General features: G+C 35.4%; 1 long non-coding RNA gene across 1 annotated transcript in view; it reads left to right on the top strand.

The window, feature by feature from the left end:
* The window catches only part of LOC147844688 (uncharacterized), a 30,868-nt gene extending 7,889 nt beyond the window's left edge, over window positions 1-22,979 (top strand). The window contains exon 3 of the long non-coding RNA XR_015483042.1: window positions 22,845-22,979. This is a non-coding gene — a long non-coding RNA (uncharacterized LOC147844688). The remainder of the gene's footprint in view (window positions 1-22,844) is intronic.
* Window positions 22,980-23,194: the final 215 nt, after the last annotated feature.

Here is a 23,194-nt window from a genome sequence, read left to right as displayed (position 1 = left end):
TGTTTATAATATATGGTGTTATTTTACATTTGATTATTAAATCAAATCTAAATATAGCTAAATTTCCAGAAAATCATATAGCACTTTATATTTTCTTTGCACAGTGTTGTTGCTGTACAATCGTTCTCAGTGTTTGTGATTGGTTTATTATAGTTTATGTAGATGCACTCTCTTACAAAATCATCCCAATGTATTTATAATTATGAATTCTTTAAAAACAGACATATTTATTTAATCTAGTTAAAATATATATTCAATATTGCAGTATAAATCGTAGAAAATATCATAATGTCAGTCTTTTCAATATCGTGCAGCCCTACATGCACTATTGTTTTTATAAATGCTTACATTGTATGCGCAGGTCGCACATGCACATTTAATTATTTGGCAATAATTGGGTGACATCTGTGCCTTGTGTGTGTATGTTCACAAGGTAATTGAAGAAAACTGCATAAACATAACCGAATGGAATGCATAACTTTGTGTGCAATCTCTTACCATCATCACACCAACCGATCTCAGAAGGCCAGGAGGCATTGATAGTTATTGCAATGCACATGCATTTAATACCTGCGCAAGGTAATTCACTAAAAAAAATTTTTTTGGTAATCTTTAATCAAAATCTGACCATTTGCGTCTGCTCTGAAACGGTTGTTCTTCTATGAGGATGTCAGTTCAAACTGTTAGTTTGTTACAAGTGAAAGATGAGAGAAAGAGCGCAAAAACAAAACCCCTCCCCCTACTCAGTATTGTTTTATAGAAATAAATCATCATACAGAATAGGGCTGCTCGATATTGGAAAAAATGAACATTGAGATTTTTTGTTATTCCCAAAAGATATTGTGATATGAATACAACTTCCTCAGATGTATTAAAATATCTTCGTTTGTAAAGAATTTAGAGTTTTAAATTGATTGGTATGACTCTGCAGGTAGTGCATCTGCATAAAATATAATAGTTTCTTTATTGGTCTCCAAGCAGTCTAACAGTATTCAGGTACAGTAATTGAATAATCAAATGTAAAATATTACTATGTAGTCTTCATTTATGAATAAAACAAATCATTATTAAAATTACAAACAATACATTTTCTTAGGCCTGAATGCTTCAAATACCCTTGGAAATGATCAATTATAATCCCAACTCAAAATTGTGACTATGGTAAATGATCACATTGCGATATCGATGCTGAAACGATATATTGTGCAGTGCTAATACAGAAATTAAATGCAGCTAAATGTTTGGTCTAAATTTCCAAAGTCATTTCAATGGGAAGCGTCTTGATGAGCAATGTGACCTGATGGACTTGTATTGGCGGAGAAAATTCCTCTTGCAAATTTTGGTTACCTTTGGCTCTGTCTCCCCTTGGGACTAACATTATTTTTTAGCAACCCAATCTCAAATGGTCAGCCTATGTCAATGGTCTCAAACTCAATTTCTGGAGAGCCACAGCTCTGCACAGTTTAGCTCCAACCACCTTCAACTCACACCTGCTTTACTGTCTCTAGTGGTCTTAAACACCTTGATTATTTGGATCAGCTGTGTTTGATTAGGGTTGGAGCAAAACTGCAGAGCTGCGGCCCAAAAAGGAATCAAGTTTGAGACCTATGGCCTATGTCAGGGCTTTTCAATTGGAACTTGGCCCACGAGGCAATTTGTTCTGACCCCTTCAAATAATGTGACCAAGACATCAAAAATAAATTTAGTTCAGTCAAAACACAGCTGCTATTGTTATGAAGTGATGTGCGTCTGTTGAATACAGCATGAGCTGTAGTTAAAGGCTGCGCAGAGAAAACATCTCACACCGTAGCGGTGATTTGTGAATGGCTTTCAGTGCAATGTAAACAAAATATTTTATCGACGAGTTATTAAAAACTATAAAAATAATTATGTATGTATGAACGCTGATGATAACAACAGTTCATTTAAATACGTACCTTAAATTTACTTTAGACGTGATAGCAGGGAAACCATGATTATTCTTCAGATTATATAATCAAATTCTATAATTGTTGCATCCATAATTGTTATGCAGTTCAAAACACAACATATGAATGTGTCTGAATATAGACGAAGCCTACCTAAGCAATGCACTGCTTTTGTTGGGCTTTTTTGCACAATGCAGTGATATAATGTAGTTTCAAAATACATGATATTAACATTTTAATGTAGAAAAAGCCAACAAGGGTGTCTTAAGGAGCAAAAATACAATACTTATATGCAGTTGTTTCATCACTTATATGTCAAGTCATATCTCTCCGCCCCCTCATTTGGGATGCTTTTCATGAACTGCCCTCCATGACAAACGAATTGAATAGCCCTGGCCTATGTATTACCATTTCCACCTGGCATTAACAAGCAAGCTAACCAAATTTGGTTGCAGCTCCATGTGTAAGTGGTTGAAAATGGGCTCAAAATAGACCTGTTTGCTCTTGTATTCAGCATTGTCCACTAGTTAGTAGGTTGACAAAAATGTATTTCAATACCTTGTGTATATGAGCTTTGACTGGTAAATTCAGAGCACCAACCAGTTGCAGACATCTTAAACAGACCCTTAGCGAACCACAAAATGCCCTTCAAAAGCAGTGGAAAATCTCATATGATTTTGAGTTTACATTTATGACAGAGAACTCAAAGTTATAAGTAGGAAAATAAGATGATACACAAAATGCCCAGTTGTACCTTTGGTCTCCTGCCAAGTTGAAACCCTGATTGAGTTTCGACTTCAATGCACTGACAATTATAGTAATGACATGTTGTAATAATGACTTTGTAGGTGAGAGTTTTCCAGGCAGCTTTAGCAACAGGCAAACCGAAGCTTCACTTTGAGATATTATGTGTGTGCTTGCGGAACAACACGAGTGGGTTAGCATAGCTTTCGGAAGAACAGCTGCTCGTTCCAGCTGTCTGTCACACATGTGAAATGACTCACACACTCAGGGGTGGATGTTTTCATCTTCAAAATACCTTTACAGTCTTCCCACATACACATCGCCTCCACTTTAAATAACAACAGCCCACAGTGGGGGAAGGCTAGCGCTTTAAACTGTCCTATTTTTTCGCTTTTTCAATAGAAAGCTAAGAGTCGTCAGGTTTGTTATGGCAACTAAAATCCCTTATTCAGCAGCCCTCACACCTTCACCAAACAGAAAAACGCACATCTTCCTTTTTTCGTGTTTATCGCAGTGTTTATATTCTGCAGAACTCTGTTTAGGCTATGCACACGTATTATCGTCCTTGTTCTTCCCTCAGGTTGTGATATGCAAGCACGGACAGGGCCGCCACACCTCTCGGTATTCAGGTATCATAAAAGACGTAGGCCGCTTGACTGGAAACGATCTGATAATGTTGATAGGCAGCTTTTGTGTGACAAAATAAAAATGGAATATGCGTCACAATAGATTTGCAGTCCTCCCATGGTGGCAGTTGCCCTTGGGGGCTTGTTTTTGCAAAAGATCTGTTGTCCTGATGGCGCTGCTTATCGTATGTGCGTTTGTGCCTTTGCATGAGAAGTAGGATAAACTTAGAACTCATAAAAGCAGTCTTCTGAAATAAGCATAACCTAAACCAAAAGTTTTTGGTAGACTTATGGCGAGTTCAGCCTGAAATCACAGGCAAATTGGCGCTCGTTCACGCGAGTAACAATCACACAGTGTGAACCATTAAAAAACGCGATCTGAGAGAATCGCAGATGAGCTATCGGCGATTAAAAATCATACTGTGTGAAATGTGTTCTGATTGAAAACATCAGCGATTACCTACAGCCAATGGGAGAGCAGGATCCACGAGTATGGATATCTGCAGGCCAGCAGGAGGTTGGGGGAGAAGTTAGAAGGACTTTTTGGGAGAAAACCCTATTGGAAAATTGACAGGAGCACCCGTGTCTGTTTAACATCTTATCTGAGCAATACCACAACTAGGTCGAAATAGAAAAAAGTTGAAGGTATATTGAAACTCATTCAGTCTTAATTCGGCATTAGGCTACGTCTTAACGAAGCGATATAGCCAACAATGAAATTTTCTTCACTTGTGGTTTGAAAAAGTTTTACATCTACACAACATTTGACAAATGAAACAAACTGTGTTTGTGCATATCGCTTATACATGTATGTTGATGACTATACAGTATGTCTAGAAATCTCCATGTGTAAGATTTGTCTCTGCTTGGTTGTAATGTGAAGTAAATCTACACTTTGACGATGAAGTGTTCGGAAATACTTGAGCAACACACCATGTAGGTCTACTACTAGGTCTACTGCCATAGTTGTGTATTTTTGTTTGCGCTTGCCTTTAAACACATACAGTACTATGCACTCACACGACGTCATCATTTTTATAGACTTTTGATTCAGGGTTTACATTGGTGGTTTTCAAAAACCTCCACTTTGAAACCTGTTTTCAAATATATGTATCAGTGCCAAAAATACAGCTGATATGTAAACGAACAGGGAAAATGTATAAAAATAAGTTAACTGTTTTTTGGGCTTAAAAGATTATTTAAACAACCCCTTAGTTGATCTTCCATCTGGTTTGTTAGGTAGTTCATTGAGATATTTTGGGCATATTTTTTATTTATTTATTTTTTTTGGAATGGCTTACACCATTTTAAACCACATAAGACAACCTAGGCCCTAGGTCTCAAACTCAGTTTCTGTACTCGCAGAAATAAAGCTACAGGAGCTGTCACTGCGGCAGTACCTTTTCAACAGATATATATTTGTATCCAAAGAATCCACATTGGTAAAAAAGGGGCGTATCAGTTCCCATATTAGGCACCTTTGAGGTACCATTATGGAAAAGGTACTGCCCCAGTGACAACTCCTGTACTTTTATTTCTGAGAGTGTGGAGGGCTGCAGTCTTGCAGAGTTTGGTTCCAATCCTGCTTCAACACACTTACCTGTATGTTCCAAATAAGCCTGAAAGAGTTCATTAGTTTGATCAGGTCTGTTTAATTAGGGTCAGAGCTAAAGCATGCAGAGCTGTGGCCCTCCAGGAGTTTGACACCTGTGACCAAGGCACTTTTTAAATGTCTGATTATGTTTCTGCAAAATCTGAAATACATGACCTGCTGCACTTAAAAAAAAACAAACATATGTGTTTTTCATACGCATTATCATACACTAAACCATATTATGCATGTGTCAACAAATGCAAATTTGACACAAATCAACATTTATTGTTGTGATGTTACTGATGTTTTCTGTTTATTTTTTAGTTGAACCATGTTTCACAGGTCACGCACGTAAGCACTCAAATACAAGGTCTTAGTAATCTATGTAGAAAGAGATACATGACGCAAGCTTATTTGCTTGTAAATCATGCTCATCGTTGATGTGTTTATATAGCATTGTGTAAAGAACCACACACGTAGGTTTAAGCCCAAAGTATACTTTGTTTATTTTACATGTATATCTTCATCCTAGACATTTCTGCAAAACTTGTACATGCATAAGCAGATTTTTGCATCTTTGCAGAAACATTGTCCCGTAAAGTAAGCACAGGTAGAGATAAAGCCAACAAATAAGCTGATTTAAGCCTTTGAAGTGCTCGATACGGGCCTTACGTGACATATAACAAACCAAATAAACTCTTAACTGCCTTTCCTGCTTTGTGTGGGCTCAACGAAGGAACATTTTTTAACTGCTTCTGCCTATACCGAGGTGCAGTTATTGCTATGTTATTTATTCTGTACGAGTGGGTGTGTTTGCAAGCAGTGTTGTGGTTGAAGCCTCCAGGCTGTTTTTCAGCCCTGAGTTACAGGCCTACAGTGAATGCAAACAGACGTGATAATATCAGCCATAAAACCAAACTTTGCATTAATGATAGTTGACTAACGGACTGGTTCGGGATGATGAGGAAAGATAATAAACGTCATGTGCTTTGTCCCTCTTGTCAATCCACTAGATCTCAGGTTTCCAAGCTTGGCTAAGGTTAGGTCTCGTGTGTTAGCACGTGGATGTGAGTTAAATAGACAAAATAGGAACTGAAAGTATCTGTGCTACATCTTGGTTCCCTTTACAAACACGCTTGTTGTTTTCCTTAAAGATTGTAGAGTTTCTTCAAGTGAAAGAAGAACAAGCCTGATTAGCTATTAGCATGTCAATGTTGCAGTTTTCCCTTGAGTAATAGTTCCTCATTTCAGATTCTAGCATGATGATCTTCTTGGCTTTCTGCTTTTGAGATTAAATTAGCTTTTGTGCTAGGAAGGGAAGTTTTTTTTGTGGTTCTTGGAGTGAAAGAAGTGCTATCCTGATTAGCAGTACTGCTTCTTTGAACAATGCCCACTCCCTGACTTTTAGCGCAGTGATCATAGGCTGTTTTGCTTCCAGCCTTCTGCTTTTAAGTCACAACATGATTTTGGTGGGAAAGCGTCTCATGTGCCCTCGTACTTTTCCAAGTGCCAGCTGTGCCTGGTTATCAGACGGCTGTTTGTGTGTGTGAATGTACTATTAGGAGGTGGGTATTTGGCTGCTGGTATAACCAAGCTATTGAGAGATGTACTCAAACAGAAGGCCTGTGGGGGACATGAGCAAAGGAGGCCATTGTTACTACAGATGTGTGTGTATATATGTGTGTGTGTGTGTGCTGGGGGTAGTGGACTACGCAAATGTGGCGGCCGTAAAAGCAAGGGGGAGGGTGTTTTGGAGTCACAGACAGTCATTGTTGTCGTCTGCTACGCTGGTCAATGAAGACCTCTGGCAGGCCCTGGCGCTCTGGACTGTAACCCTGCTCTTTTGAGAGGGTCTTTTCATGTCTCTTGGCTCAAGGCTTGTGAGAGTTGAGAGCTGGCTTTCGGACGGGGAAGAATGATGTGACACAGCCACGGTTTCTCCTGCCACTGGATGAAGAAAGGGTGCTTTCAGACAGCAGGGCACGAGATCTCTTTCAAGGACAGTGACAAAGACCATTAGCCTCCCCTCTTGAAAATGTTTATAGCTTAGACAGAATTCACCCTGCTGCAAGAAACAAAACAAAAAGCAACAAGCACATTTTTGGTTTAAAGGATTTCCTTTTAAATGAGGCATATGTTTGTCAGTCTGTCATATTGCACACTTTTAATTAACAGTAGGTTTTTACCCAGTATTTAGCAGTCTGTTTAGCTCTTTTATTAGCATTAGCACTCTTTTGTCTGCATAACAGACCAATAAATAATTTTTTTAGGGCATATTTAGTTGGTTTTGTGCACTTGCGGGAACTAAATGCACAATACACACACTTATATGTGTGCATATACACTCACTGGCCACTTTATTACCTAGTACCGAGTTGGACCCCCTTTTGCTTTCAGAACTGCACTAATCCTTCATGGCATAGATTCAACAAGATACTGGAAATATTTCTCAGAGATTGTGGTCCAATTTGACATGATAGCATCACGCAGTTGCTGTAGATTTGTCTGGCTGCACATGCATGATGCAAATCTCCCGTTCCACCACATCCCAAAGGTGCTCTATTGGATTGAGATCTAATGACTGTGGAGGCCATTTGAGTACAGTGAACTCATTGTCATGTTCAAGAAAACCAGTCTGAGATATTTGGTGCTGTATGACATTGTGTATTATCCTGTCGGATGTAGCCATCAGAAGATGGGAACTTGAGAAATTCATTAGCCCAGGCAACGTTAATCTTCTATTGTCCAATTTTGGTGAGCTTGTGCAAATTGTTGCCTAAGTTTCCTGTTCTTAGCTGACAGGAGTGGCACCCGGTGTAGTCTTCTGCTGCTGTAGCCCATCCTCCTCAAGGTTGGACGTGTTGTGCATTCAGAGATGCTCTTCTCTATACCTTCTATACCTTGGTTGTAACAAGTGGTCATTTGAGTTACTGTTGTCTTTCTATCAGCTCCAACCAGTCTGAAAATCCCAATAGATCAGCAGTTTCTGAAATACTCAGACCAGCCCCTCTGCTACAAGCAACCATGCCACTTTCATCACCTTTGTGAACTGAAAAGAAGAAAGAATATTTCGAAGAAAGCTGGAAACCTGTAACCATTGACTTACATAGTATTTGTTTTCCTTCTGTGGATGACAATAGTTACAGGTAGGCCCATACAGAATCTAAAGATTTTATTAACAATACTCCCAAAGTCATTCCACGTAATACGCAAAATTTTAAATAAATTCTGCGCAGAAATAGCAAAAAATGTTCGCAGATGTTGTATGGCCCTAGTTACAGGTAATATGTATATATATTGCTAATGAATCAAAGAAACATTGACTTTCGTTGTTTCTTTGCCTACTTTTAAGATTTGTGTTGGGTGGGTAATAGTACACCACCTTTTTTTTAGAACTGCTCCACTGGTCTTAACCATGTCTGCATGCCTAAATGCATTGAGTTGCTGCCATGTGATTGTCTGATTAGAAATTTGAATTAATGAGCAGTTAAACAGGTGTACCTAATAAAGTGGCCGGTAAGTGTATTTACATATACAAAAATGTTTTCACCAGGAACTTTGTTAGAAACACTTCTATGTTTGTATAGGTAGCTCTTTAATATTTTTAAACTTTATTTTTTCCACAGCCACACACTATATCTTTTAAATTTTAAGTTTTTAAATATTAATTAATAATATTAGTCTTTTTTCCTATTACATAACTTGTATTTCTATATCTAAAAGTTTACTTCTTATTTTTTATTCCTTAATATAGATTCTTATTGTTATTATTTTTAAGATCATGAGTGGTTGTGTAAGCATTTTACATATCCTTCTGTGCATGACAGTGCATGTGACAAATAAAATGTAAATTTGAATTTATGTAACGAATTAGCCAGGTAGCCAGGACACAAAATGCAATAGTAACAGTGAATGTCAATTATAAATGTCCTAAAATGCATATGAACTACTGATTGGTCCATTCATATTTTCTTTTTTCTAGAAATGTTTGTTCTCGCTGTGACCAAAATTGTTTACATAAAAATTACTTTATCAGAAAAAATCTTTTCAGGTGGATGTGAACACGCTATTGTTATTGTACCATCCCCGTAACTAATGGAGCTGGTGGAAAACACTGTCTGTCTTTTTGTTGCCCGACAGCGTGAAGGTCATTTCCAGTTACCCCCACCCCTCCACCTACAGTTTTCCTTTAATGTAAATGGCATGAGAAAGCGTATACGCATCAACTGGAACAGAGCAGCAAGTGTAGAAAAGGCTGTGAAAGAGAAACAGCTATGATCTTTTAAGGCTGAAAGGAACAATGCACACCACATTTTCTATTCATTGCACACCTACGCCATACATAAACAGTTGTTTTATTTTAAACTCATGTAAGCTGCCTGTTTAGATGACATGTTGTAGATGCAAAGAACACCTGAAATGAAGGCTCTTCTTGTAGGCAGTGGAATTATGGTTCCTTTTAAGATTATATATTATGGGGTTTAAGGCAACATCCAACCTAGTCTTAAACCTGAATTTGTACCAAAAATGTTTTTCATTAAAAACCACAAATAACATACAAGCAATAACATACAAATTCATACGAATTGGCCACCAGTGCTTCAAAACATTAGTGTGTTGGCATGAAACTAATTTTCATTGACTAACTCAATGCTGGTTGGGCTGGTTGTTAAACGTAGAGTCGATTTTTCATTTAATATTGAGAGATCTTAATATATTTCTATACATAATTATATTTATATATTAATTATGCATAGAGTAAGTGCAAATAACTTTAGTGGTGTGCAGACTATCTATTATGCTTATTAGCACATCACTATCTTTGCTTAGCAACATGCTAACATGATTAAAAACTTGACCCGGACTGGTATACTTCTGGATTTAAGCCTCACATGCATGAGTAGTATTATTTTTTTCATGATCAAGCCTTCTGAATCTTATTTGTTGTAACTTATGAGGTTCTATAATCGTTTCAACATTTATCTGAGCAGTTTCAAACACATTTAGCATGCTGGTTTGTTAACATAGCTGTTTTCTGGTTTTGATTTGTTTTGAAACAAAGAAACGGACTAATCGACAGACCGACTAATTTGTGGCAAATATAACTTTGAGTTAGACGATGTGAAGATGAGTGAAAGATAAAGTTGGACTGACACAAAAAACGACGACAAAGTGTGCATTTTTTTGCATGCACTATCAAACTCACAATGCTAATACGTTAGTGGGTGTTCACTTTGCTTCAATCTCTTATTGAAGATCTTGCAGATGAGATCATCGAACAATCAGGACACTGCACTCACACACATGACCTCGACTAGGCTCACTATCGTTCGGACACATGAGCACTTTTGGCTAAGTGTGTGTGTAGATACACGAGACAGTCTGTAAGTGTGTGTGATAATAATGGGACGCTGCAGCTGCAGTCAAATACGCCCTTCAGTGCTGCGTGTATCATTCCAGCTGAATTACATTAAGACCACTATCATATTGATCCACAGCATGACATCACCGTCTCCTATGTGCATTTACCATGCAGGATGTTTTGGGAATTGGACCGTGTGTGTGTGTGTGTGTATGTGTGTGTTTGTGTGTGTGTGTTTTAAAGAATAGCTGCTTCTTTTTTAGCTTGTGCATTAATAAAAAATTGCAATCATTTAGTCACTCATGTTGTTTCAACGCAAAAGAAGATATTTTGATGAATGTTCACGCTGCTCTTACACATAATGAAAGTGATTGATACTGTGTAGCTCTCTTAAATGCATTGCAAAATTGAAGATGTGTGTATATATATATATATATATATATATATATATATATATATATATATATATATATATATATATATATATAGCAACATTCCAGCAACTTAAACCTGGCAATTGTAATGTGAAGTGGACGCTGGACAAGGATCCAAACGCAGGGTTTATTATACAGAGATGGTCAGGCAAGCAATGGTCAGCACAGGGGCAAACAGGTGTATACGGGCAATACAGAGTCGTGGTCTATAAACAGGCAGATGGTCAAAAAGGCAATCAGCAGACAGGAATAAACTAATAAAACAAAGCAAAGTTCAAAAACAAGGCAAGGAAAAACTCATTGTAATGTTCACTACACAGTTTAACAAGACTCAGCCACTAGAGTGTGTGTGTGTGTATAATGTCCATGTAATTAGTTCGTAACGATTCTCCGGCTGTGTGCATGCATTCAGTCGGAATCAGGAACCGGTTGTGAGTGTGTGTGGTGCATGACTGGATCTTGTAGTGCATAATGGCAGATTTGTAGTCCGTTAGCAATCTGCAACCACTTGTGTCATTTTATGATATAAAATTTACATAAGAGCTACATATACACTACCTGACAAAAGTCTTGTCGCCTATGCAAGTTTTAGGAACATAAAATAATATCAGTTTCAGAAGAAGTGGCTAATATGAAAGGCAAAGGCTTACGCTTATTTTACCACAATAAAAATTGATTATTCCTTAATTTTTAATTATTTAATTAGGACAGTAAGTTCTGAATATGCTTAGACAAAAGTCTTGTTACTTAACAGAAATAATGTACACTAAAGAATATAAAGTCATGGTGCAGTGGAAAAAGAATTAATAAAGTTAACAAAGTCATCTTTGATGTGAGGGCTGAAGTATGAGAAGGAGTGCTATCCTTGTGGTTTGTAATATAATGGGTAGCACAAATGTCTTGATGCCTCAGGCTGTTGATGTTGCCATCCACTCTGCAGATCTCTCACATGCCCCGTACTGAATGTAACCCCAAACCATGATTTTTCCTTCACCAAACTTGACTGATTTCTGTGAGAAGCTTGGGTCCATGCGGGTTGCAATAAGTCTTCTGCAGTATTTGTGATGGTTGGGATGCAGTCCAACAGATGATTCATCTGAAAAATCTGCCACTTTTCCAAATTATTACTACAAATCAAGTTATTATTTGTTACTCTTACAACTGGGATCGACAACAAGATTTTTGTCAGTTAGCGTACAGTGTTATGTTGTTTAATCTTTATATCCTTATGCCTGTGTTTACAAGCTAGAGATACTCAATACTAGTAAGAATAATGCTTAAATTGATTAGCTGATTATGTCGGAGAAGTTGGCAATGTTTCTACAGAACCCAAAGAACAAGAGAATAAGTTGTTTTTATGTTGTCGCTAGATAACAGAGGAATGCCAGTTTATTATTTTTTTTAATGTCAATCTGACTTCATTCTATAGCGGTGGCTCATTCCCTTGCAGAATTATACGTCACATTTGAAGTAGGTCATGTAGTCTGTGTTCGCAGAGCTGCTGTCTGTAATCCATGCTTAAAAAGAGCCATGCTATATGGCTTTCAGTGACTCTTATCATTGCGGCTCACACACTCTTTCATACAGCCTCCTTTCTTCAAGCTTGGGATCTGCTTCTTTGTATATCGCTAAACGTGTGGTAATACCTTTCTCAATAGGCCAGGTTCAAATCAGCTAGCCAGCGCTTCTCTTTTCAGTCTAATAAATGGGGTTTTGAGCTGCCCGTCAAAAACAAGCCATTATCGCAAGGTGCTCTTGGGAATGTGTAGCATCAGTAGTGACATCTCTAGCATATTTTTAGTTATTCCCATAGTGAGATCACAGTTTCATGGACTGGCTGTGTTTACTTCTCTTTAAGGGTGTGTCACACTTAGCCGGTTGGGTGAGATTAAAATGAACCGGTGTGATTGCTTTGCTTTGTTTGTGTGGTTCATTTAAATAAATGTGAACACAGTCATTTGAACCTTGAAATAAGTGGACTGAGATGGCTGACAAGATTGGCCCAAGTCGACTATAAACACAACATAGTCCAATGACATCTTAACAAAGCTAAACAGGACATGAGGTCACAAGATTTGACCATGGACAGATTGCTTATTTATAGTTTTTATCTTGCAAAATGTGACTCCTTGCAGCAGATTTGTGTGTGTAACGTTTAATGAACAGCTATTTGTAAGGGCGTTTGTCTTCTTTGCACATTTAATAAGCTTTATTGAGAAATTTACTTAAATACAACAAGCTTGTTTAGCCCATCACACAGCATTTTAAATGTTCAGTCATTGCATATGTCATAATACCATCTATTTATTGATTTTAATCGAGTGATAGTGAGGATAGTGTGAGCACTAAATGAATCAAGACTTCATGTATCATTTTCCTTTTTTGGTTTAGAACTTAGATGATGACTCTAGACCAGAGATCCTCCCAAAGTAGGGCTTGTGGGCCAAAGTTGGCACATGATAAGCTTGGATTTTGTCTGCCATCCCATCTGAGAAGAATTTGAATGAAGGTTACGGTGAATTCCTTCAACAGAGATCGTCATTTGTAATTTTTTGTAATCATTTTTTGTTTGTTTGTTTATTTGTTTAATTCCTGAGCTTCAAAATTGCCAACTGAAATGAAATGTTTCAATGAAACATTATTCATTTGATAAATGTAAATACTGTCTATCAAAGATAGAGGACAATACACAAGACATCAACGGGCAAATCAAGGTCAAAGGCAGGTTCAGCTTGACTTGTGTATTTAGCATTAAACATCATTGTGTTATAAATGTGTTTATGTTTTTATTGTAAGAAGTTCATTAAATATGTAAGAAAATATCATTATTAATATGATTGAAGTATTTTTATCTATTTATTTTTCAATATTAATAAATTAGGATATTTCCATGACAGCTTTAATGTAACAGTTTGGTATATTTACATTTGCTAAAAACCATCCTTTATAAGAAAATGTTTGGGCACCCTTGCTCTAGAACAAACAAACAATGAGATCCGAAAGTGTCAGCACATCTTTATTAGATGTTTATAGTGACCATCTAAAGCAGAGGTGCACAAACTCTGTCCTAGAGGGCCAGTGTTTTGCAGATTTTAGCTCCAACTTGCCTCAACCCCCCCTGATCTAAAGTGTAAAGTTTGTAATATTTCAACTTACAAAAATATCAATAAAAGTCACTTTGTTAAACTGTAGAGAGAATTTTCAACATCAAGAGTCGACAGAGCAAACATCAACATCCAAAAATGCAATTTACAACTGTAAATAGTTACAGATTTTAGCTCCAACTTACCTCAACAAACTTGGATGGATGTTTGTAGAAAGCCTAGTAAGAGCTTGATTAGCTAGCCCAGCTGATTCTGATTAGGGTTGCAACTAAACTTTGCTGGACACCGGCCCTCCACGACCGAGTTTGGACACCCCTGATCTACAGTAAATTCAACTGCATTGATAATGTATTAGTACGCATGATTGTTACCAATAAGATAAAGCGATGCAACTGATGGAGTAGGTCACATGACAGTGACAACATACCAGATATTTCCAAATTTAATTCATTGTGTATATTAGGACGGCATGAAAAACTGACATCTGTGAATGAGTGTGCAAGCATATGTGCTAGAAACCGGATGACAAAATCAAAACACTACAAATTAAATTTTTATTAATTACACATTGTAAAAAAATATCAGGGTGACACTTAATTTTTTATGGTCCATTTAAATTTTTGTAGATTGTCTGCTTAATATCTGTTAATACTGCTCCTTCAATAGACATTTAACTTAATATAAGAAACTTTGCAAGTACATGTCAGTTTACACTAACCCTAACTCCAACCTAACAGTCTACGTAAAATCTAATGATTAACTTAAATTCAACAAACGGACCATCAAAATAGTGTGACCAATATCTGTAAATGAACAGTTTTCTGTATTTTGTGATTCAGATTTTTATTTTATTTTATTTATGCTTTTGAATTGCATTACGAGACCTTGATCTTTCCTCCAACAACTTTTAATCTTAAAAAGTTTGACAAAGGCAAGGCAAGGCAAGTTTATTTATATAGCACATTTCATACACAGTGGCAATTCAAAGTGCTTGACATAAACAAGAATAAAAGAAGCAAGTAGCATAAAAACAAATAATAAAAATGAGTAAAAAAAAAACATAAAAAAGGTAAAATGTAATATAAAAGAATGAAGAAGAAAAAAAGAGACTTTTATTAACATTTTTAATAGTTTAAAGTGATCTATTGTCTGATATATTTTCTGTTTACATATTATTTCTCGTACATTTGTAATATTTCAGCCTACAAAAATATCAACAACAGTCACTTTGTTCAACCCTGGAGAGAATTTTCACATTAAAAGTCAACTGACAAAACAATAACACCTAATAATGCAATTTACAACTGTAAATAGATGGAAAACACTCGTGAATCACAAACTACTGAAACTGTTAATTAGCAGATATTATTTACAGTGCACTATCTGCTTCAGAAAAACACATATGGAGTTCAGAAGAAGGCAACAGCTGCTGATATACACTATTTACATGTACATCTACATGTAAGATTGCAAAACAAATCACACAAGGCCTTTCAATTTTTTTATTGATTGGAAGAAAAATGAAAAAGGCCTTAATTGCGTTTTGGAGACAAAGTGGATGATTAAAGCTTTCATTTAATTACTGTGAACAAAAGGAAAAACCATTCAAACTGTCGCTATGGAAATGATTATGTCACAATGGCAGATTTAGTGTTGTATCAATAGGATTGTGTGACTGTGGGAGAGAAACAAACACAGGTTTCTAATCGAACTGCGACTTAATCATTTGACCGCTTGTCCATTTATGTGATATTGCTGTATGATAAGGCAGAATTGAACAGGGCTTTAATTCTAGAGGTTTAAAAGCCAGACTTTCATTCATTCAGAAGATGAAATTCAACACCTTTGTCTAGAAAACAACCCATATAGGATTCAAAAGGAAATCCTTTGGTCTTTCAGAGACGGACAAAGCCCTTTAGCCGACACAATCCATATCAGAGGTGAAGACTGAATTTTAATGAGTTATAATTATGACTTGCCTTGAATGGTTGAAGGATTGAGCTCAGATTGGACTTGAGGCATTTAGAAATCATGACAGGGAAGCTTTTTTTTCTTCCCCTCCATAATCTCATCAACTGCTGCTTTACATTTCATCCTCCTACAAGAATCCCCCCGAAATCAGATCCTTTGAATCTTTTAGTGAAGACGATTTTTTACAGAATTCTCTTTTTCTCTGCAATTTTAGCTGGAATGCCAGTACTTGTTTGAATCTAATTCTTGACTTCTTGATAAGCCATACACCCACATATCTTCAAAGGAACCTCCTGTTTTAGCAGACCATGAGAGCTTTATCAAACCCAGAGCGAAGCCGAACCGTAAACAGCTTTTAATCTTCAAAGCACTCTGCAGTTAGCATGTTAAAAGAAGTTGTTTTCACAGACCATCTAGCAGGGGGTTCTGTTTAGCCCACATGGGACTCCGAAGTGAAGCTGCGAATTAAACAACTGCAAACTGCTAGAGAACTTTGAGCTTTAAAATATACAGCTGAGCTGATGACATAAATGCACTTCATTCAAAAGAGGAAACAAAAAGGGTACATGTGGTTTTAAAAAACTTTTATAACATTTTTTGTAAGTTAATCTAATATTAGCATCACGTATTCTTCTTGAAGCAGTTTTAAATGTTGATTTATGTAGTTATAATATATACAAAAGTTTAAACATTTAATGAAGTATCAATTCATTAGTATTCATTTTTTGTGCGGTGACATGATGCATATTGACTAACTAGATTTTTCTTCTTGTTTATTATTGTATTATTGTTATACACTCTCAGAAATAAAGGTACAAGAGCTGCCGCTGGGGTGGTACCTTTTCGAAAGGTACATATTTGTACTTAAAGGGTCCTTATTAATACCTTGAGAGTACATATTAGTACCTAAAAAGTACAAAAGTGTACCTCTTAAAATGTTTAGGTACTAATATACACCTTTGAGGTACCAATAAATGCCATTTAAGTACAAATATATACCTTTTGAAAAGGTACCACCCCAGTGACAACTCTTGTACCTTTCTGAGAGTGTAAGAAGCAGGGGCGGATTTAACCAATATGCGAGGTAAGCAGTCATTTAGGGCCCCGGGGAATTAGGGGGCCTGACCAGTGCCAAAACCTTTATCAATGATAAAGCTCTTTCATAAATTGTCTATCATATATTGTAAAATCTGTCTATAACCGATTTTAACGTTATTACTTATTATTTTCAAAACTGGAGACCCCCTTATGAATAGTGGACCGTTCCGTCTGTACTGCACATGCGCGAGGTGTGATACACTGCCAGTCTGCCAGCGTTCAGAGTTATTTGTGGAATATTTGGGTGAATATTTGGGGTAAAAAGCAGAAATAGGACAAACAATGAAATGCAGCTACCTCTGTGATCCTGCTTTCTGACTGAAACACCTGTCAGGTGATGCGTGCTGTGAGCTTGTTAAGAGATCGAGGGCCTGTTCAAATAATAACATTTTCTAGTGAAAATGAACATCTGCCAAATCACAAACAGCAATTATTCAATTCATATGACAAATGGTGACCAGATTAGTTTGATTGATTGTGAGTTAAATTTGTCTAAATGTTTTTTTTTTTTTTTTTTTTTTACAAAAAAATGTCTTATTAACTGTAGTTCTTTTGTGATTGATTTAATTTTACATTAAAACAATAAAGGTTCCTTTAAATATTAAAATATATTCAATATGCTTTAAATACATTTATAACTTGCAGTTTATTTACAAAAAATATCTAAAAACAGAATGTTTGATGTGCTTTAGGGGCCCATACCTGAAATTGCTTAGGACACCCAAATCATTAAGTCCGCTCCTGATAAATAGGACTTTGGTGAATAATATTGAGAATATGCAAGCTTTCTGTTATTTTCTTTAAAAGAAGTTCTTTTGATAAAGATTATAATTTCATTGTGATGTTATTACCCTGACATATATACATTCAGTCCTTTAAAATTTTATATTTCATTTGAATAAATGAATCATTTGATTATTATATATTTACATTTGATCAATATTATACATTTTTGGTTATATATCCATTTATATTAATTACCAAAACCTTTTTTTTTCATTCTTTCTGCCAACATTTTTGCTGTAATTTACAGAAAACTAAATCACATCACATTCATCACATTTTGTTGAATTTAAGCTACATTGCATCTACATGCCAACTAATTCTCACTAGATTGTAAGTAGACTGTTCGGGTTGTTGTTAGGTTTAGTGTAAGTTGATATGTACCTGCAAAGTTTCTTCTAGTCAGTTAAATAGCTGTTGAAGGAGCAGTATCAGCAGATATTAAGCAGACAGTCTAAGTGAACTAAGTGAAATGTAGTAGCAAAGCACATTTTAGTCAAAAAAATGTGCAAAAGGGACCATCAAAAGTCTTGCCTAGCTTTTATACAAAATAATAATACTAAAAACTCATGTCAGGCATACTTAGAACAAGAATCCTTAAATGACACAATAGTTCAAATACTTTAATACTAATATTTAATATGGTAACATCTTATTAATAAAAATAGAGGTCAGATGTTTTTTTTATTGATTCACATAAATGAAAATTAAATAAATTACATAAATGACTAATTAAATTGTAAGATATTCTTTACGCTAAATGACAAAAGAGCTTTTGACATTATTAATTTGTAAACTCAAACTTATTTTAATACATTATCAGGCACAGACACACCTATAGCTACAAAATCTTACAATGCATTCTTAGTTTAAACCTTATTAATCTCATACAAAGATATACAACTAATTCATTCACAGTTGTGACTCACTCTCCATGTGCTTGTCTTTAACACTTAAACTTTTCTTGCACAAAACATATTGATCTTTATTCTCTCATCCCTTCTTTGTAATCAGACTGGGCCAGAGTTGACCTCTCATTAACACTGACCTGAAGCCATTGTGACGCCATACACAATGATTTGACAAGTTCGTTCCAGTTTCCAGGGCTCTTTTCCCCCACAAATCAATGGAACAATGGCACATATCACCAAAATGCATGACTTTTAACCTTTTCTGATGTATTTAAGAAGGCTTTGGATGGGTCAGGCTGGAGACAAAAACAATGTTTGAGAGAGAATTAGAAGGAAAGAGAAAGACGAAGAGAAAAAGGCAGCATATACATGAAATAAAAGGCTAAACGTGCTGCAGGCAGTGCACTCCTAAATCCTTCTCTAGTTTTTTTTTTCCTCTGCCAGGCCAACTGATTTGTTTTCTTGGTCTCAAATATCCTCCAGTTAAATTAGGTTTTCGATGACATGAATGATCGCTGTCTGAAGGGTTGATGCAAAACTGCGGAAGACTATTTCCAACCTCAGGGTAAAGTATAGAAAGGGTGATCGAGAGAAAAAGATTAAAGTAAAAAGCAGTCATGTTGAGAGATAGACCAACACAATCTCACTGCAATTTGCAACTTTTTAATTTAGTGGCTAAATCGTATGAATTCGTATCTCATTCGTGCAATTTAGTAAGATTTTTTCATAACCAATGATGGTTGGTTTTAGGGGCGGGGTTCGGTGCCACACCTCCTTTTTAAAATCGTAAATTTTCATATGACTAAACTCGTACGAGTTAACCACTAAACTGACAAAACGTAAAGTAGTTATGTTTCCTTGTGAGACAGGCTGGATATACAGTTAATTGTGCATTTTAACAAAGACAATTTAATTGCTCATAACTTTTGTAGAGAAAAAGCACAGACACTGGATAAGAATTTTGCTAATGTTCAAAGGTTATGTTTGTGCACAAATAGAAATAGAAATCCATTTGATTGTTAAAATTTGCTTCAGTTGAATAGACAGCTAATTCTTAAATAAAAAAATATATTATTTTGTGAAAAGGGTGAGGTTTTTTAGTTTTGCCTAATACAGCACATTTACCACAAAACGTATTTGTTTTTGTGAATATTTGTGTATAAGGATTGTTTTGACAAGTGTTTCAAAAGCGCAAAAGAAAAATGTTGATCAAAAGAAAAAAATAGTTTTAGTACTTTGTCTAAACATAGATAAATGGGACATCTATAACTAATTATATGTGAAAGTCATCTTTTTATGGTGGTCAAAAGAGCTTAGAGCAAGTTAAGAAAACAAATGCAAATCGAAAAACACTAACAAATTGTAAAATACTAAACAAATAATAAACAATACAAAAACAAAAGCAAATTGCTGTGTGCACAGATCGTTGTGTGTATGGAAAACTTTTCAAAATCGCAAAGGAAAATTGTTTTAGTACTTTGTGTAAACAGAAAAATGGGTGCACATCGATAACTAATTATAATTAAAAGTTATCTTTTTATGGTGGTTAAAAGAGCTCAAATGCACTGCAAGGTAAAAAAAAAAAAACATGTGCAAATAGAAAATGTTACTAACCCTGAAAACAAACCAAATTACAAACAATATTGTTTTTAGGGCTGCACAATATGTTGTTTCAGCATCGATATCGCAATGTGATCGATCGTAATGGTCACATCGCAAGTACACAATTTTGAGTCTGATTTATAGTTTATCATTTTTTCAGTGTTTTTTGTAGGCCTGTGACTGTGTGAGGATTTTAAAAGCATTCAGGCATACAAAATGTACAGTTTATAACGTTGAAAAATTAACAACAATTCATTTTATGGAATTGTTTATTAAACTAAGACTATGCAGTTTTTTATTTTACATTGGATTATTCAATTACTGTGTGCCTGAATACAGTTCGACCCCTCTGAAAACAATAAAATGATGAGTATTCAGTTAGTATGTTCTACTCATATAAATTTAAATTGAATTTATTTATGCTTGTAGATTGTTTATTAATTATATTTTATGCTCTTCCCTACATAATCATCCTAATCAATCTAAAATTATATATTTTTTCCCCAATAGTTATTTAAGTCATCTAGAAAAATTGAATTAATATGTCAATGTTAGAATTTTCCAATATCGTGCAGACATAATTGTTTGTTTTGTACATAACAAAAATAATAATAATAGAGTCAGCGGTGGTGTTTTTGTGAGTTTTTTTGTTTATCTTCGACAACACTGACGACTCTAAACAGGGTTCATAAATTTTGGGGTCCCCGACACGATTCCAGTCATTCGTGCGTTTCTGTTTTTTTTTTGTTTTGTGTTGTGATCATTTACATGCACGAGTGTTTTCAAACTGATGAAGATGTTTTCTCAAGCTGTTAGTGTTTTTCTATTTGCATTTGTTTTCTTAACTTCCAGTGCGTTTGAGCTCTCTCAGCCACTTTTTCCCACAAACCAAAACGTATTTGTTTTCGTGAGTTTGTAAACACGGATTGTTGTCAACGTTCTAGTGTGTATGCAACACTTTCAAAAGCACAAAAGTAAAACATTCCAGTTGCTGTTTTGTAAACATATCTATAAAAAATGGTGGTTAACAATAAATATAATCGTTTTTATGTGCAAGCCGCTTATTTCATGAGCATCTGTTTGGCCCTTGCAGTCACTATGAAGTTGTACAAGACAATTAAAACAATTCCTAAAAGCATAACTACCAAAAAAAAAAAAAAATCACATCTTCGCAAAATCTTCCGCTATTTAACTGTGTGTCAAACTGAGAAAAGTTTACAAGTTGATATCAATATTATTAGAACAGTTTGAATGATAATTTTTACATAGTTTTTGGAGTCATGCCATATTGATAGATAAAATAGAAGTATGTTTAATTCAAAGGATTATGAGGATGGTAAATGAATGGTACATAAATACAATACAAAGTACAATGACAAATCCAATACAAAGTAAAATTGTGTTATCTGAGAGAAATTAAACTCTTATTATGGAAGATTCGAACAAAACAGCTTTTTAACTTTGTTGTGTGCCTGAATGAAGCATAATTTATCAGCCGAAATTACATTTGAGCCAAACGCACCTGTCTACCCTTCAGCTGGGTGAAGATCCAATCTAAAATATGATGAGCAGCACAATCTTCCAGATTGAATTACATCAGTTGTTCCTTCTCCATTTCAGTCCCCTTCCTTCCTCTTATCTTTCCTCCCCCCCTCCCTTTGTGTCTGTCTTTGACTCATGGCTGCTTTGAGTGCTCATTTAGCTGTGATTGTGTATGCAGGTAGATAGGAGGTTTTCGAGATGTCTGATTATGTGTGTTCCTGCTGGTATCTTTATCTCAGTCATCTGCTGGAATTCCCACATTGAGTTTTCCACATTTCCCTATGGGAGCCGTCAGGATGTCTTCGTGTTTTATATATGATTTTCAGATACAGGGTGCGTATTGATAGATTGGGTGTTGTTTAGGAAAGCTGGGATTGAGGGCTTTTATTCTACACACACACACACACACATATTCAGTTGTCTATATAGAAATGTACAGAAGGTATCTATTAATACAAACATAAACGAGGGTCAAATTGTAATGTTACTTAGCAGGAAATGGTAAAAAAACTGTGATATTTTAGTAGTTTGAAATAAAATATGAAGATATAAGTTTGTAAAATAACAGGATATTTACTGGCAGTTTATTATAAGGGCTTTGAAGCGTAAAATACAACACAAACCCAGACAATAAATCACTTTAAAAATGTTAAATGTTAGTAAAATTCCCTTTTTTAAACTTAAAAGTTGTTGGAGGAAAGATCAAGATCCCATAATGCAATTCAAAAACATAAATAAACATTGAAAAATTAAAACATATATCCCAAAATACGGAAAACTGCTAATTTACAGATATTTTTTAGTGTATTACATCCAAATATAGATTTTTTATTGTCAAAACAATAATATGCTGCATGCATTTCATTTCCATTTAGAAGCAAACATAAAAATAAAACATACAATAGTGTTACCATTTTATAAAGTTGTACTAAAAATCCATCTAAAAATCAATTTGGCCATATGTTCCAAATTTGCTAAAATTTGCTTCATTTTAGCTGAAAAAAAAAATAAGGCTGACCCCCCCTTCATGTTAAAAAGCTTTTTAGCCCAAAAAAGCTTGACATTTCGGTGCTATTTTGATGCTTGTTAAAAAAAACAAGCTTTCTCCCTCATCTCTTGCTCTGTGTCCTCTTGTCTGCTTTTAGGGGCAGAGCTGCACAGTCTCTGCTGACTAACTCTGTGATGAGACGCAAACAGACAGGTGTGCACAACCGAGGCCACAAAACAAGGCGTGTGTTCACCACTTCCTGCTGATTTAACTCTGATCTAGCCAGTACAGGACACTCTGACACACAGACACACACCACCTGTGCTATAGCAGTATACTGAGATTATATTATAGTTTGCAATTTTTTACTATTTTAAAATGTTAAATCAATTTAAATTTGATTGTGTTTAAGTGTCCAATTAATGTTTATTAAAAAAAATTAAGGTTGGTCCATATGTTACCAATAAATGTAACTACACGTTGTTTATCTATCCTTTGCTCCTTTTC

The sequence above is a fragment of the Danio rerio genome, chromosome 4, assembly GCF_052040795.2.
Source record: "Danio rerio strain M-AB ecotype USA chromosome 4, GRCz13ab, whole genome shotgun sequence".
NCBI classification, from domain to species: domain Eukaryota; kingdom Metazoa; phylum Chordata; class Actinopteri; order Cypriniformes; family Danionidae; genus Danio; species Danio rerio.
This window is presented reverse-complemented; position numbering and strand designations above follow the sequence as displayed.